We start from the raw sequence: 13,890 nt of genomic DNA on the forward strand, positions 1-13,890 counted from the left end.
AAAAATATCACACCAAACATTTTGATAAAAAAACTCCGATACCATGATTCAGAAGTATTTATACGCAATTCCTTATCACACAGGTGCAAGCAAATTATCTTTTTATATCAAAAATTAATACGATTATTTATCACAAATCAATTTTATTGAATAAGAATTTTTAAATTGGTAAACTATCTTTATTTAGACAAAGTCCTTAAGGATAAACTTACTTATAAATATTAAGGAACTATTATAATAACAACTAGATCCATTAATACTTGAATACATGATAATGAAAAAAAAAATATAAGAAAGGGTTGCTTTATAAACACAAAATAAAACAAAGTTTATAGCAATATTGGTTATTTATCTATACGATTCATAAATTCTTAAAAAATTTAAATTATAATTCGACGCGGGCAAAGTCCAGAAAGAATGGAAATTAACAATATTCTCATGAAGGGACAATCACTGAACAGCGAACATTAGTTACAAGAAAAATACTATGATATTAAAAATTAAAATGCTAATGTGACTATAATATCTAGTAACATGGACTGTGTTATGTGTATTTGTATTAAATATGATACATAACAGAGTAGACATTTTTTTAATGAGCTGCTCCTCAAAAAGTATATTTTAGAATTTTTTGCAGTAGCTTGGTTTTATTTTAAGGGTTCTCTACCGGACCGGACCCTATTACTGAGACTTCGTTGTCTGTGTGTCTGTTCGACCGTCTGTCATCAGGCTGTATCTCATCACTCATGATAGGTACTTAGACATTCGAAATTTTTAGAGAATGTGTATTTGTGTTGTCAATCGCTTGAAATATCATTTTATTGTGTTTAGTGACATCTATTGGTATGAACTGACATAAACTTGAATATAATTATTTATTAACCGTTATTTAAATTCACTACCTACTAATTTCATATAAAAATAGTATACCTACGATAGAGGGTAATTATCACAATCATTATGATCATAATACAAGCTTAAAACAAGAGTAAAAATTCAGAAGAATTCTGACGCGAGTGCAACTCGCACTTAACCGATTTTTCGCAACTTATTCGTCCAATTTCGATTAAAACAACAATTATTTCAAACACAAAAGTGTTATACCTAATATTGTATTTTGCGTAATTATAGTGTACAAGTACCCATAAGTAATATATTGTGTACTATATTCAACGGATAAGTTTAAAAATTATAAACACTTAAGTAAATTCATCAACTAGCTGTTTGTTTTTAATTGCAAATCATAATATGTATTAGTAAGAACATAATATAACTAGATGTTACTAAAAAATAATATTTTTATACGGATATTACAATAAAATACGTTAACGGAATGCCTACTATAAAGAAAATTATGTCAAAAAACTAGAAATAAATTTAAAGACAAACAACCAAAATATCAACTCCTACGAAATACTAGACAGCTATGAAAATTTGCAACTCTCCCGATCCAGGCTTAGATTTATATACTTCAATGCGCGAAGCATAAGAAAAAAAGGTAAACTAGATGAAGCAAAATGTATCCTGAGCTCATTAATAAAACCTATCCACGTAATTCTAATTACTGAAACTTGGATAAATTCTGATGCGCAAGCTTCAGAATTAAATATTGATAATTACACACATTATTTTAACTACCGGACTGACGCAAGAGGAGGTGGAGTCTCAGCATACATCCACAACGATTTAAAACACAATCTTATTGAATCACGATACGAGGAAGGGAACAATTACTTATGGATAAGTTTAGAACGATGTAAAATTGATGTAGGCGTTATCTATAAACCGGGCTATACTAACTGTCAAAAATTCCTTGAAATGTATGAATCGCAATTACAACAAAGGCACAGAGCTATTATTTTTGGAGATTTTAATATCGACTTGTTAACAAAAGATAAAAATACCAAACTATACAAATATACTCTTAAGTGTAATGGACATATATTACTCAATAAACTAACTAAAAAATACAGCAGAAGAGACTCTTCAAAAAAATCTATCATTGACCATGTAGGGCAAGTGACCCGGTTGTGGCCACCGACCCCTTTGTGGCCATTTAGAACTTCAAATCGTTATAACTAAGGCAAAGACAAATATTTTTCTCTATTGTTTACGGGAATAAAAAGATCTATTATTAGCAGCACTGATAGCGTTGAAAGCTCTGATGTTTCAAACTTCACTTCAATCCAACAAGTCGTTAGTTTTTGAAGAGCGTCAATTGTTCTAAGTCTTAGCAAAACGGGTAAGGCGAGCGGGTGAGTAATCAATAATTATTTTTTAAATCATTCTTATTTTTTTAATGTTTATGTTAATTCTTCATAAAGAATACACTGTCTAATAACACACTAATGTTATTTTATCGCTATTTGTTTATTAAGTGAGGTTATGAGAGGTGGCCACTAATGGAGCCAAAATGAATGAATTTTCTCATCTTTGGCCACATGATTGGCCAAAAGTGGTGCACGTAGAACCCCACTTTTGGCCATTTAGTTTTTATCGTGATTTTTCAACTTAATTACTAAGCTATTTTGATATAAGTAATCTATTCATTTTCAGAGTTACAATAATTATAATGCCTCCATCGAAACCAAATACTAAAAAAAATCGGTGTCGTGAAAAGAAAATTGTTCCAGTACTCACCGCATAAAATAAAATATCATTACTATTGAACGCAATAAAGAATGGAATGCCCGTTGCCACTGCTAGTAGAGATTTTAATGTACCTCGAACGACATTGCGTCACAAAATTTCTGGAAAAGCACCTGAAACTTCTGGACATGTAGGGCCCCAGTCAGTTCTTGGAATACAAATAGAAAACGAACTTGTCATATGGATCAAAGATTGCGCTCGCGCTGGATTTCCTATTAACAAGGAAGGTTTACTGGATTCTGTTAAGAAATTTGTTGTGTAGGGCAAAATTGCTACACCTTTTATAAATGCGATAGACTTCAAGATCCTGGTTCGATGGATTTATGGTGAGACATCCTGATTTGAGCCAAAAACATGCCGAGTATATTGATAAAGCTCGTGCCTTACTAACTGAAGAGAAAATTCGGAACTCTGTCCAAGAAATTTCTTCATTGCTCGGTGATGAAAATTTAAAGATTCTAGAAAACCCTGCGAGAGTTTGGAACTGTGATGAAACAGCTTTTTTTCTAGCTCCAAAAGGATCTCATGTGTTAGCTGAAAAGGGACATGTTTACGATACACCAAAAAACAGCGATAAAGAAAATATAACTACTATAATATAATATTATAGATATCTACCTCGTATAGATTAATGTTGATATCCTTAATTGTTATTTTAATTCAAGCTGAGATATTATATTTCATATATGTCGTCAATATTATGTTAGCTATTTTCTCTAAATAAATATTGTTGGTCGTAAAATATGCGATTTTGCGATGCGTAAAATATGAATTTGATGATGGCCAGAACTGGCACATGACATGGCCAGAAATAGGGTAAATCTGCCCAAAAATGGCACAAACTCCCATTTATTTTTCTTTCCTACAGGATTATTTTTCCATTGAATCCTTTTGAATAAAAATATATGTTTAGGCTAGATTTATACATATTTAATCACTATTTACAAGAAATATGTCCGTCATAACAAAAACTGTAAAATTATATAGCCTCAAAGTCTACAAAATTCTTAAAATGGCCAAAATCGGGTCACCTGCCCTAAGTACGAACCTTCAAAATGATAATTTTAATTTCGCAATAATAAACTCATGTATTTCTGACCATAAGCACATATACGTAGAATTAAAAAAATATTTACCCCCAAAAAGTGTTAAAACTCAATATAAAGCAATTAATTACGAAAGATTATCATCCCTGTCTGACTCCATAGTTGATACTGAAATAAACAAAGATTATACAATATTAGAAAATAAAATTAAATCTATTATAGATAAAAGTAAGATTACTAAAACTAAATTTCTAAATCTGCCCCGAAAAGACTGGATAAACAAAGCAATTTTAACAGAAATTAACGAAAGAAATTTATTATGGTCTCAACTAAAAAACAACCCTAAAAATAAAAACCTTCAAATAAAATTTAACACTCAAAAAATAAAGGTAAAAAAAAATATTCAAGACACAAAAGATTCTTACTATTACCAAAAATTTACAAGGAATATAAAAAAACCCAAGAAATTATGGACTTTAGTAAATAAATTAGCTAATAACAAAACTGTAAAATGTACTTTACCTACTAAATTACTTATGAATTCTGAATATATTACCGAGCCAAATGAAATATGCCAGATATTTAATCAATATTTTTCTACAATAGGATCTCGTCTAGCAAATTTAATACCCCTACAATATCAAACCAACTCTTCCTCAACCTTACCTAAATCACCATCCAAAAAAGTACGAATTATCCACTTTTGATCCGTGTACACCTAATGAAATTTTAAAAATTATAAATAACCTTAATTCAAACTGTAGTACAGGTCTTGATGGTATTACCACAAAAGCAATTAAATGCATTAAAGAAAAATTGAATCATACCTTAAGCGATTGTTTCAACCAAGCTATAAGTCAAGGACGTTTTCCGGATTCGTTAAAAATAGCGAAGGTAACTCCTATCTATAAGAGTGGCTCAAAATTTGAACCTGGTAACTATAGGCCAATTTCGGTGTTGCCAGTGTTGTCAAAAATATTAGAGAAAATTTTACACACGAGATTAGAAAAATATTTAGACTCATTTAATTTTATTTCAGTGCGTCAATACGGTTTTAAGCCAAAAAGTAACACTCTGTCAGCGACTATAGACCTGACTACTAAAATAAAACAGAACATTGACGCAAAAAATTTAGTTTTGGGAGTATTTATTGACCTACAAAAGGCCTTCGATACCGTTTCTCACGAACTTTTAATAAAGAAATTAGCATCCATTAACATTACTGGTAAAGCACTAGACATGCTGAAATCATATTTAAAAAATCGATCACAAATCGTTAAAATAGATAACTACAATAGCATTCCCTTACCAATTACGTGTGGCATACCACAAGGTTCGATTTTAGGCCCATTGCTTTTTTTAATTTATATTAATAATTTACAAGATTTAAAACTAAATGGTCATCTACACTTTATGCGGATGACACCTGTCTGTTTTATTTTGGTCCCTCTATACATGACATGATAAAGCAAGCACAAAATGATTTAAATAAATTAAATAAATGGTTTCAATACAATCTACTAACAATAATTAATATATCTAAAATGTGTTATATTAAATTCAAAGCTCAGAACAAAATTATTCCACCACACGCTCCACTTAAAATTAACGGTGTTGTATTAGAACATAAAACCCACGAGAAATACCTAGGTTTGCGAATCGACAGCTCTCTAAAATGGAATTATCACATCGACCACCTAAAAAATAAATTATCAGCACTTCTTAGATCTCTGCGTAATATCACTTCTTGCATTCCTCATAAATTACGCCACACCATCTACAACACGTTAGTCAAACCTCACCTAATGTATTTAATAGAAGTATGGGGTAGCGCTTACAAAAATAAATTAGCGCCACTACAAATTTTACAAAATAAAATTATTAAAACCATTTTTAAATATCCTTTTTTAACTTCTACAAATAAAATCTACGACGATACTAAAATAATGAATTTAATGTCTTAAGGGGAATAAATGTCTTTAAACCTTTTTATATTGTTATAGTGACATCTAGTAATAAACAATGGAACTATCGCAACTAATGTGTTGTCATAATAAACAAGGATTGATACACTTTTCAGAGATGGCATTGTTCATATTTTTATAATTTTATGATATACTAGGTTTCCGCCCGCGGCTTCGCCCGCACAGTCAAAGAAAAACCTGCATAGTTCCCGTTCCCGTGGGATTTCCGGGATTGCGTTATTTTCCCGGGATAAAAAGTAGCCTATGTCCTTTCTCGGGTATCAAAATATCTCTATACCAAATTTCATGCAAATTGGTTCAATAGTTAAGGCGTGATTGAGTAACAGACAGACAGACAGAGTTAGGTACTTTCGCATTTATAATATTAGTATGGATTATTATGTCTATGTTTATTTCGATAAATACTACTAATAAAGGAGAATGGCAAACTCCCATAGGACTCTGGGCCTGATCGTTACACTGATGATTTATGGGTGATTAAATAGATAAAAATATACAGACTCTATGAATATAATAATTATAGATCTTTTCTATGGGATAGCAGAGATATTGGGATATTGATTAAGATCAATTTTGAATATAACGCTACTAAGGCCCTTCTGCCATTAGGTACGATACTTCTAGAATACGATACTCGCGTAGAATACTACTTAGATATTTGCTGGCTACCCGATGCTCGCATATTATGCGACTGAAAAATGACTAAATTCATCATTATTGTGCCTCCTTTTTGTGGACCGACGTTATAATAATAATAATTCATTTATTTATTGCAACAACAGTTACGTCGTTATGTCGAGCAATCAGCAATTCCAGTGACGAAGAAGCTCTTGCAGTTTTTCTTTTTTATAGAAATAGAAGACGCCAACGTAAGAGTAAGAAGTACTGGATTCATCCATATATTGAAAGAAACATAAATTGTAGAGTTTTTGTAGCCGAACGAGAACTACAACATGATGATTAGATATTTTTATCTTTCTAACGAAGAGATACGCGCGAGAGTAGAGACGCGATGCAAAAGCGACCGACACGGTGAGTAGTGCTATACTAGTCGCGGACGTGTAGGATACCAGTAGCGTAGTGTGCGAGCCTACATAAAAATGTATGTGAGATACTCCGCGGCGACTAGTCTCCGAGACTTGCAGGATACTTGAATCGCCTATGCGTATCGTAATGGGAGAAGGGCCTAAAACTTCACTCAAATGTCAAACAAGAAACATAAACAAATCACTCATCACTGACACAATAATAATTATGATTAATAATTTGACATTTTATTAATGGCCAGCTACCTAAATAAAAATGTTATAATTATTATTGATTAAGTAAAACATGTTTTTATTTTATAGAATGATCTAAATAAATTAAGATATGTGTTAAAAATAAGTTAAGTTTTGCTTCTGATTTATAAAGCATTTGAATTCAATAAAATTAAAAATAAAATATAGACATTCATTCGTATTAATCGATATATTCGACTTTTTTACTCCTGACAACACTGACAATATCTGCTTGATAAGACCGGTAGTCATAGAAATCTAAATAACAATGCCGGTAGTGAACACATTATCTTTTTTTTCAAAGATTTGTTTTCCCATAGAATCAGAAGTAAATATTTTACCAAGAATTACTAAAAATAACATAATGAATTTTAAATATATGTGGGGATGGTGTAAATGAAAAGCCAAATTCGCCCAATCGATTTATTTCCCAGACACCGGTTACATATCAAAAATACATTTCAACAGCCCTCCATTACCTCGTACCAAAAAAACACAAAGTCAAGTCATAGACAACCAAAAATCTACAGTCTACAGATAACATGTCCACAGATTAAATAATAGAAAAACACAGACTAAAAATAAAACTAGTAATCATGAAATACATCTTAATATTTTATCCTATTCCCACACGGTCATCCTGCAGAATCATCTGTCCCAGATGAGTCAACAGTCGTAGATGATCAATATGGTAAGTAGACAATGGTAAATCACCTTTATCTATTACATGTAGAAATCCTTCCTTCTTTCCTCTTTTATTTGAATTAAGTATACATTCCACGCAATTATCAATGTTTGTTTTAATCTTTTCTTTTAAATTCTCCATATAATAATTTCTATTTATTAATTCCTCAGTCTTAACACAACCAAAATGTCCGTTTTCATGATGTTTTCTTATAATTTCATTTTGCATTTTCTTAGGTACAACCATTAATTTATTTCCATCCTTAATCTTCCATAACATTCCATTCTTCTTTTTTGCAAGCACTATTGGACTAGCATAATCAGACTTACTTGTTTTTATTATTCCTTCATCAAGCCATTCTTTAATCTGTTTGTCAACAATGTTAAGCTCCAAAGGTGACAATCGTCGTGGATTCTGATAAACTGGTACATCATCGGTTAATAATATTTTAAGTTTTACATTTGATGCTTTAGTACATCTTTTGGGGTTATATTCTTTTATAATATTCTGTATTTTATTCTTATATTCTTTGTTTTCAATATTTGTGATATCTTCATTTTCATTCTCTAGCATTGTAAGGTGTAATATTCTTGTTGCAGTGATAGTTCCAGATTTAAAATTGATTTCTACTTCTTTCAGTACAGGATTTCCTAATATAATGTTGACAGGGATAGCGCCATCATTAACAACATAAAATAAAGTTTCAAAATAACAATCATCAATTTCAATTTTTGCTGTGAAAGATCCTTTTGTATAAATTTCCTTTTCAGCTATTCCAGTTAAAGTTTCTGTGGTTCCTGAACTATAAGATAACAATTTTTCACCTTGAATCTTCCTAAAATAAGACATAATTATTAAATTAGCATCGCTTCCGGTATCAATCAGGGCTTCTACATCAATATTATTTATTTTCAGCTTCTTGAAAGGTCTCACATCAATATTATTTTTAGTTGACATAATTTCCAAACTCTTTTTTATACTTTTAGAACATTCAGTTGATTTATGGCCAAACAAGTTGCATTTAAAACATTTAATGCCTTTAGTACAATTAGGCGACTCATGATCTAAATCTCCACAATTGAAACATCTCTTTACTCGTAGTGTTTTTTGAATTTTCATGCCAATGGACTTTAATACTGAATTACTTTGAATCTTATTAGGTGAATATGATTTTTTCTTAATTTCTGAATAAATGTCTAATTTCTTTCTGAATTCTTTAATGTTACAAGCGCCATATAAAATATTTTTGTTGGACTCACTGTCTTTAATACCGTCGATGACATATTCCATCAGGGCTTCATCTTCAACATTCCCAAGTACTGCAAGTTCCTTCATATGTAAAAAATATTGCTGATGAGTCTCATTCATCTTCATCCGGCGAGTTGAAAGTCTCTTGTGAACAGTTGCACTGTTCAACTTCTTACCAAATTCCTCACGGAGCTCAGACTTAAGTGTATCCCACGTGGTGGTCCCACTTAGTGAACGTAAAAATAGCTTGGCGGTTCCCGCGAGAAGCCGCTTCGAAAATATGAGTTTTTCTATTTCGCCCCATTGCATTAAAGAGGAAATATCTTCAAAATCTTTTACGAATGTTTCGATGCCATAGGCATCATCACCCGAAAATGGCGTCATTGATTTCTCTAAGTCATTGAAGGAAATACGCGGCGATGGTTCACCACAATCATCATCATCTTTTACTCGTTTCGGCGGCATGTTGAATAATGTAAATAAAAAGTTTTATATTCTTCAAGTCGTAATCGTATAATCATAAGCTTCTTTAAATCTTAGTCTTCGTTCGTAATTCGTAAATTCTTAATCAGGTTAAATCACCGGCATCATAGTCTTCGTCTGTTTTTTCTTTATTCCACCATCCCGTATCCCGGACGAGCCCCCAAATTATGTGGGGATGGTGTAAATGAAAAGCCAAATTCGCCCAATCGATTTATTTCCCAGACACCGGTTACATATCAAAAATACATTTCAACAGCCCTCCATTACCTCGTACCAAAAAAACACAAAGTCAAGTCATAGACAACCAAAAATCTACAGTCTACAGATAACATGTCCACAGATTAAATAATAGAAAAACACAGACTAAAAATAAAACTAGTAATCATGAAATACATCTTAATATTTTATCCTATTCCCACATATATTATGATTTCTGTAACAGTTAGGCCCAGTTTCGCCATTCTCCTTTAACCTTTATTTCTCATAAATAATCTGTCACATATTCTTGCCTCACTACACAGATCTAGTCCTCACTACAATACTACAGAATGTAAATCCTCTTATAATATTTCCTTTAGTGACACGTTCTTGTCGACAGTCAGGAATCTAACTGATGCATGCCAATTATTAATGGTAATATTCTTAGCAAAATCCTTCACAAAGAAATCCACGGATACTGGAAACTAAAAAAAAAAAATTAAATACACCTAAACATGGGTATTATAATGCGCGTGGTGTAATATCTATACTTTTTCTTGTAACTTTGCTCTCGTCATTCTCGGTATAATAATACAGGGTTAGTTTTCAATGACCGGCCAAATTTTCAGAAATGGTTCAGAATCGATAACATTGTAGATCTAATGAGAAAAAAAACCTTTTTGTTTTAAATTAGATTTCATTCCTGTCTGCCACTAAAAAGCGAACGTGTGGACATTACAAAAGCACAATTCAGTTCAACAACCTAGATAGGTAGAAGTTAGCACACACATAAATTTGGCGATGCGCGCACGCACACAAGTGCATTGATTCTGGCGGTGTTTACGATTTAGGAATTTTTATTCGACAATAATGTTTCAAATGTACCTTTGGTTTAATATCTAGATCTTAATTTTAAATTTTGGCTGGTCATTGAAAACTAACCCTGTATAGGTATTATTACAGTAAAAAAAAAAATATATCACCATTCGATAGCCATTTGATAAAAAGACTATAAAGTCCTAGATCTGGGCATAATTTTAATATGAATATGTGTTAAGTGAAACAAGTCTTTAGCTTCAGAACCTATTCTAAAATATAGTATTTTTCACCATACTTTATAACTGATCAATAAAAAACGTAAATAAATTAAAATGTAATCTTACAAATGTAATAAAATAACATTCGAAGCTGATATTGGACTACCTATAACTTCTTCTTTCTGACGCACAGTGTGTGTTTTGGAGAAGATTGCAAGTCGCTGCATTTTCACCAAGAGGGTAGCTTGAAATATTGAAGTAAGGGCGCGAGCAAAATATGTTGTCATACTATGGATTGTGCGAGCTGTAAATTTAAATAAAGGTTAAATTTATTCTAAACGTAATGCTGTTATATTATTAACAGTAATATAATATAGGTTAATATATAGGTTAATAAAATATATAGATAATAAAATATGTTTTTGTATATGTATATTGGTCGTAATTTAATTGAGTCCGCGGTTTGGAAGCGTCTTTGTTGTTAATTATAGCAATTAAATCCATATTATCATCTTTTTCAACAAAAGATTGTCGCGCGTGGATCATTTCATCTAACGAAATACAAAAATCAAACCCTGACTATTACCTATAAAAGTCGAATACTGAGCTACGTCTATTATAATGTATTCAATACTAATACTTACGAGCTGTAAGCACGACGTTAATATTATTAATACGACGTTAATAACTTCGTAATAAAATCAAATTTTAGTGAAATACGAATAACTCGAGAACGTATAGATAAATTAGATACAACCAATATATTTTGTGATTTCATACCAGAAAGGAGATATTACATAAAACTCAATGAGTAAATATGTATGAAAAAACATATAATAAAAAAATATTTTTTGTGGTTTAGCTATAATGGTAACTTATTGAATTTGCTATTACAAAACACTTAACATTGTTTAAGGCAGATTAAAGCGGTGTGTTACGTAATTTTAACGTATGTTATGAAGCTATTTTCTTAAGATTACAACATAATACATAATATATTATCTATAACTGAACAAAATAAATGATACCTAATTGACATTCAAATTCTTTTTGTTTAATATGAGAAAAAAAATAGAAAACACTCGATTTTGAGGTGGGATTCCAATTGCGTCTTTAGACAATCCTGGTGCAACGCCTCATCTCTCAGCCACCTTCAACATTTCTACTTTTTCTGGAGAAAGATATTTCCAAATCGCTTTAGTACTTATTTAAATATTTATCCAACATGTACAATTTTACATTATAAATACCACAATCTTTCTTAACACTTACAGTGGAGAACTGAAAAAATAAATCCTTTATTGTTAAATAATTAGACAGAGAAAAGTCACTAAATTTTAACGTACCTACAGCGAATACAGTAGTAGCGTCACAATTGAATTAAGGAACAATACGCGTGCTGAAATTAAAATTCCTATAGGCACAAGTCTTCGTATGTAATGAGTTCAACTGCTCGCCTAGATTCCCTTCACAGAGCTTGTCTTAATTAACATAACCATCCTCCAGAGTAGAGTAAATGGAACATTCTAGATATACGTGACTCATTAGATTTGTATCAGCGTTTTCCATGAATCGGGATTTTAGTCATTAATTTTGAACATTAGTAGAAAAGATTCGTTTCTCCGACCTTAAAATAAAAATGTATAAATGCGTTTCACAAGAATACTGATAGGTACGTTTTAATATGAGTGGCTACAAAGACACAATATTAGAAGAAATTATACGCGAGGCCGAGTTAAATATTAGTTTGAATGTAATAAGAATGTACTGCGATTCTACACAGCTAGGTAGCTAAATTAGGTAATTTATGTTCGTAGATGATAACAAATCGCAGCAAGCCAACTACTATTGGCAAAGTGAGGGTAGTTGGGTCAAACGTCGTATAAACAACGTCCGAACCCTTAGGCACGATTCGTACGAATGCGCCCAGCGCCACGAGACAAAGGAAAGCGGCTTTTTACAGTATTCGACAGCTATAGTCGAGCCAATTTAATAGGCAACATTTGACGTCTATCAATTTTATCTTCATAGGGTGGTAACCTGCTTAAAAACATCGATTAAAGTGAATTAATCGATACGGACTTGAAACATTTGTCAATCGAACTTGAAACATTTGTCAATCGAACTTGAAACACATGTCAATAATTTATGATAATTTTTATTCACAATTAATCAATGCATTCGATTCTAGATGTCAGATTTCGATTTTTAGAGTAACGTCTCTGGTATTTAAAAAGAAAAAAGGTTTATTGACACAAAATTGTAGCGACGTCAGTTCTTTAAATCAGAAATTGTTTATTATGTTTAGAATGGTTTATCAGTAAAATCAAATCCTAAAATTACTTGTATCGGTCATTATTATTATAAATATGTAATCGTAATTCAAAAAAGTTAAGCAAATGTGCAGTTCTAACAAAACGAAATATCACGTTGTTCTATGTCGTCGTTACTAGGTTACGTTGTTGAATTTTGTTGAACTATCAAATGTTGCCTATTGAAATGGCTCTACTATAAGCACATAGAACATATAAATGTTCAGATATGAAAGAATGACAACTACATTGACAACTATTCATCCACAAAAATATTAAATCAAAAGTTACGTCCACAGTTACGTCTAACAATATCGTATATTCGAGTAGGTGAGCAAATATAGACACCTTATTTCCTCCAGCTCATAGTTCAATAGAACGGAAATCCGAGCTAAGATACATCGAGAGTTACTATAAATCTTCGGTATCCAGAATATCTTGGTCTCCAAGACAAAGCGAAATCACTATAACATACATAGTATATAACAAAGTCGCTTTCTCTCTCCCTATGTCCCTTTGTATGCTTAAATCTTTAAAACTTCGCAACGGATTTTGTTGCAATTTTTTTAAATAGATAGAGTGATTCAATAGGAAGGTTTTAGTATATAATTTATTAGATTTGAGACAAGGCGAAGCCGCGGGTGGTAAGCTAAGTAGTAAGTATAATAATAAAAATACGCGAAAATGTATTGAGATGCCTACCTTTTTCAGTTATTTATGCTCCCTTTTCTCGGTTTATGTATTATAACAGTGAGTTTTGATCTAATTTAGCATGTTGCTTTAGGAATTGATAGTTCGTACGGAGGAATCTAAATTAATGTTATTTCCAGTTTAAGTCATTCAAATTCTTTGGTTTAACTTATTTGTTGATTCTTAAAACTATGTTAACCCATCAAGTTATGTCAACCCGACTTGTTCAAAGTTTGATGTAGGAGTGATGGTCGCTAACTAATAATATATTATATCA

Source organism: Colias croceus, chromosome 7, assembly GCF_905220415.1.
Source record: "Colias croceus chromosome 7, ilColCroc2.1".
In the NCBI taxonomy this organism is placed as follows: Eukaryota; Metazoa; Arthropoda; class Insecta; order Lepidoptera; family Pieridae; genus Colias; species Colias croceus.